The sequence below is a fragment of the Lipotes vexillifer genome, unplaced genomic scaffold (genome assembly GCF_000442215.2).
Source record: "Lipotes vexillifer unplaced genomic scaffold, Lipotes_vexillifer_v1.1 scaffold10, whole genome shotgun sequence".
Lineage (NCBI taxonomy): Eukaryota > Metazoa > Chordata > Mammalia > Artiodactyla > Lipotidae > Lipotes > Lipotes vexillifer.
Window position 1 is genome coordinate 1543297 of NW_006792541.1, and position 5551 is coordinate 1548847.

Sequence of the window (5551 nt, forward strand, 5' to 3'; positions counted from 1 at the left end):
ACTCGCTCGCCCGCCACTCACTTCCTACTGTGCAGCCCGGTTCCTACCAGGTGCGGACCAGCACGGGTCCGCGGCTCGGCGGTTGGGGACCCCTGCTCTACCCTATAGGCAGAAGAGGTCACCTGGCTCCAACCAATCACAAAGAGGCTGAAAAGTACCGTTTTGGGTATGCCCAGAAGGGGAAGAAAACCAGGTACTGGGTTAAGAGTGGTAATGCCTGACTAGGAAAAGAACTATTTGTATAATTAAAACTCCAATATCACTACCATTTCATGTGCAGCATGCAGCTATATCCAGTTATAATTCCTTCAGGCTTTATCACACAAAGCTTAGGCTCCACTAGTACTAAGATGAAATGCAGTTCCCCAAACAGGTCCAGATATTTCACCCTTTCATTCAACACGCACCATCACTATGCGTCTTGATGCCTTTGTGTCTCCTCTGCCTGGCACATCCTTTTCTCGCATCCAAATGGCAAACTCAAGCTGCAACATTAACTCCTTGAAACCTTTCCTAACCTTCTCACGGCAGGGCTGGGCACTCCTCTTGCTCTGCGTAATCACTCTAAATACCTCTATTGGGGTACCAAAGTTGGTAAATTTACATATCCATTGCCTCTACTAAGCTGTAACTCTTAAAGGCCAGGCACCTTACTCATTATTCCATTCATATATTTAAAATTTTCCGTTACACAGCACAGTGCATATGAGTTCAAAAGAAAGACTGCCCAGGTTTGAATCTTGGACTGGCCATTTGCTGCATTTGTAATCCTTGTTAATTCATAAGGATTTAATTTAACTTAAAATTTCTGTTTTTAATTTTCTCTGTGCCATGGTTTCCTCATCTGTAACAGAGTTGTTATTAGGATTAAACTAGACAGTGTATGATAAACTAGGCACAGTGCCTGGCACAAAGTGAAGCTAAAAAAAAATATCACCTGCAATTTTTTTTACATTGAAATATATTTGACATATAACATTGTATAAGTTTACAGCGTACTACATGTTACTTGATACATTTATATACTACAGTATGATTGCTGTGGTACTGCTAGCTAGCACCTTTATCACATCACATAATTATCATTTCTTCTTTGTGGTGGGACTAATTAAAGTCTAGTCTCTTAGCAAGTTTGATGTTTATAATACAATATTGTTATCTATAATCACTACGCTGTGTTAGATCTCCAGGACTTATTTATTTATCTACTAGTTGTTAGTTTGGACGCTTAAACAACATCTCTTCTATTCCCCCACCCCTAACCCCCTGATACGCACCATTTTACACTGTTTTTATGAATTCAGCTTTAAGATTCCACATATAGGTGGTATCACACAGTATTTGTCTCTGACTTATGTCACTTAGTATAATACCCTCAAGGTCCATCCATGTTGTCACAAATGACAGGATTTCCTTCATTCTGATAGCTGAATAATATTCCTTTGAGTATATATATTCCATATCTTCTTTATCTATTCATCAGTTGATGGGCACTTTAAAGTATCAGGTCTTATAAGTCCTTGATCTATTTTTAGTTAATTTTTCTTGAGTGGTATAAGAGGAGTCCAATTTCTTTTTTCTGCATTTGTTTACCCAGTTTTCCCAATACCATTTGTTGAAGAGACTACCCTTTCCCCATTGGGTGTTTATGGTTCCCTTGTCTAATATTAGTTGGCATATACGTGGAGGTTTAATTCTGGGGTCTCTATTCTGTTCCATTGGTCTGTATCTATTTTTTATGCCAGTACCATACTGTTTTAATTATTGTGCTTTATTGTATAGTTTGAAGTCAGAAAGTGTGATGCCTCCAGCTTTGCTCTTCTCTCTCATAATTGCTTTGGCTATAGGGGTCTTTTGTGGCTCCATACAAATTTTTAGGATTTCTTTTTCTATTTCTGTGAAAAATGCCATTTGAATTTTGATAGGGATTGCACTGAATCTATAGATGGCTTTGAGTAATATGGACATTTTAACAATATTAATTCTTCCAATTCATGAGTGTGGGGTATCTTTCCATTTGTTTGAGTCATCTTTGATTTCCTTTTTTTAAAATTAATTTATTTTTGGCTGTGTTGGGTCTTTGTTGCTGTGCACAGGTTTTCTTTAGTTGCAGTGAGCAGGGGCTACTCTTCATTGCAGTGCGCAGGCTTCTCATTGCGGTGGCCTCTCGTTGCAGAACATGGGCTCTAGGCTCAGTAGTTGTGGCTCGCAGGCTCTAGAGCACAGGCTCAGTAGTTGTGGCGCATGGGCTTAGTTGCTCCACAGCATGTGGGATCTTCCCGGACCAGGGCTCAAACCCGTGTCCCCTGCAGGTGGATTCTCAACCACTGTGCCACCAGGGAAGCCCATCATCTTTGATTTCTTTAAACAAAGTCTTGTAGTTTTCGTCGTACAGATCCTTCACTTCCTTGAGTAAATTTATTCCTGGTATTTTGCTTTTGATGCTATTGTGAGTGGGATAGTTTTATTTTTCAGGTGTTTCATTGTTAGTGTACAGAAATGCAACTGATCTCTGTATGATGATTTTGTATCCTGCAAATTTACTAAATTTGTTGATTAGTTCCAACAGTTTTTTTGGTTGAGACTTTGGGATTTTCTATACGGTTGTCCCTTGGTATCTGTGGGGGACTGGTTTCTGGAATCCCCACCAATACCAAAATTCACAGATGCACAAGTCCCTTATATAAACCGCTCATGGATTCTAAATCTGTAGATTCATTCAACCCCAGAATTCAAGCCATGGATACAGAGGGCTGACTGTATATAAAATAATATCATCTATCTGCAAATAATGGAAATTTTACTTCTTCCTTTCCTATTTGGATGCCTTTTCTTTCATTGTCTTGCCTAGTTGCTCTAGTGAGAACTTCTGATACTAGTGTTGAATAAGAATGGTGAGAGTGGGCATCCTTGTCTTGTTCCTTAGAGGAAAAGCTTTCAGTTTTTCACTCTTGAGTATGTTTGCTGTGGGCCTGTCACGTATGGCCTATATTATGTTGAGGTTATGTAATGTATATTACATAATATGTAATATGTAATGTATATTATGTTGAGGTATGTTTCTTCCATATCCAATCTGTTGTGGGGTTTTATCATGAAAGGATGTTGCATTTTGCTATATGCTTTTTTCTGCATCTATTGAGATGATCATGTGATTTACTTCTTTCGTTCTGTTAATATGGTATATAAGATTTATTAACTCACATGTGTTGCACCATTCTTGTATCCCAAGGACAAATCCCACTTAGTCATATATTTAGGTGTTCCTACGTTGAGCCCATACATCTTTATGATTGTTATAAATTCTTGCTTACTGACCCCCCTTTATTGACTTTCTTGTTATTGTTTTTGGCTTAAGGTCTATTTTGTCTGATATTAGTATGGTTATCCCCACTTTTTGTGGTTTCCACTTGCATGGGATACCTTCTTCCATCCCTTCATTTTGAGCCTGTGTGTCTTTAAAGCTGAAGTGAGTCTCCTGAAGGAAACATATAGTTGGGTCTTGTTTTTTTAATCAATCCAGCCACTCTGTGCCTTTTAACTGTTGAATTCAATCCATACATTCAGAGTAATTATTGATATGTAAGGACTTACTATTGCCATCTTATTGATTGCTTTCTGGTTTCTATTTCCATTGTTTCTTTCCCCTCTGTTTCTGTTTTTTCCTTATGTTTCTTTTTCCTTTTGTTTCATCTTGGTAAACTGGTGATTTTCCATGGTGATATGCTGTTTTCCCTTTCTGAAATCTTTCATGATTCTGCCCTAGACTTTTGCTTTGTGGTTACCATGAGGCTTAGCTAAAACAGCTCATAGATGAAACAGTCCATTTTACACTGACAGCATCTTCATTCACCTATGAAGACTCCTCCCTTCACTAGCCCCCCTTTTACATTTTTGATGTCACAATCTATCTTTTTATGTTGTGTATTTAACAAATTATAGTAGCTATAGTTACTTTTAATACTCTTTTCTTTTAACCTTTATCTGTAATTGAGTGGCTAATACACCATCTTATTATAGAATTAGAATTTTCTAAATTTGAGCATGTATTTTTCACCTTTACAGGTATAAAGGTGTTTTCAATGTCATTGATGAGCCTCTTTTCATGTCAGCTTGAAGAACTCCTTTCAACATTTCTTGCAAGGCAGGTCTAATGGTGATAAACTCCCTCAGCTTGTGTTTGTCTTCAGAAAATCTTTATTTTTCCTTCATATCTGAAGAATAACTTTGCTAGATAGAATATTCTTGGCTGGGAGTTTTTAATCTTTCAATGCTCTGAATATGTAATCCCACTCTCTCCTAGCCTGCAGGGGTTTTGGTGAGAAACCTATTGATAGCCAATGGATGTACCTTTGTAGGTTACACTTTTTTTTCCCCCTGGCTTCCTTTAGAATTCTTTTATCTTTGATTTTTGGTAGTTTCATTACAATGTGTCTTGGAGATGGTATTTTCACATTTAGATAATAGGGTGATCTATTAGCTTTGTGAATTTGGATGTCCAAGTCTCCCCAGATTTGGGAAGTTTTCAGCTATTATTTAAGTAAACTTTCTGTCCCCTTCTCCCTCTGGATCCCCAATTCTTCTAGTATTGATATTTGTTCTCTGTCTCAAGTCCCATAGAGCATGCATGCTTTCTTTGCTCTTTTTTATTCTGATTTATTTCAAAATTCTCATCCCCTAAGAAGTCATTTATTCTGTCTTCCATCTGCTCTGCGCTACTGCAGAGGCTCTCCAGTGCATTCTTCATCTCACTCATTGAATTCTTCAGCTCCAGAATTTCTGTTAAGTTCTTTTTTGTGATTTTTTTGGTAAAGAGTTAATTTTGTTCATGTATTTTCCTTCCTATTGTCATTAAGCTGTCCTTCTGAGTTTCCTTGTAGCTCACTTCAGAACAGCTTCTTCAGAAGAGTTTCTTCAGAACAGCTATTCTGAACTCTTTATCAGCTACATCAGAGTATTCTGTGGCTTTCAGCTCGATTGTTGGAGAATTATTGGTATCTTTTGGAGGTGACATATTTTCTTGGTTTTTCATGTTCCTTGTATTTTTGTGTTGCTGTTTTTGCATTTGAAGTAGCAGACACCTCCTTAAATCTTTACTGGTTGCCTTCAGTTGGGATACTAATCATTGGTGTTGCTATATGAGGGGTTTCCTTGGTTTCTGAATGGGTGGACCTGCTCCACTCTTCTTGTTCTGCCTTGTGGCAGAATTCTTAACCTTTTATGTTTCTCCTTATTCTTAGAACTCACCAGACCGGCTGCTGGAAACCTCTCTTTTGTCTTCCAGAAGGTAGTGTTATATCTCCAGTTGCAATTTCTTCCTTACCCACAGACTCTGGTCCATCCTTCTGAGAATACTCCAACTACTGCGCCTGCTCTCACTGCTGCAGCACTCAGGAGCATGCAGAAGGATCTGGCCACAGAATGGCAGGAGGTGTGGGTTTAGCACTTGGGGTGTTGGGGATGCCTACAGACCCAGTGGGGAGATCCCTAAGTAGGGTACTCCCAGAGGCTTGTGGGCAGACTTCCCGCTGAAGTCCTTGAGGTGTCCGCC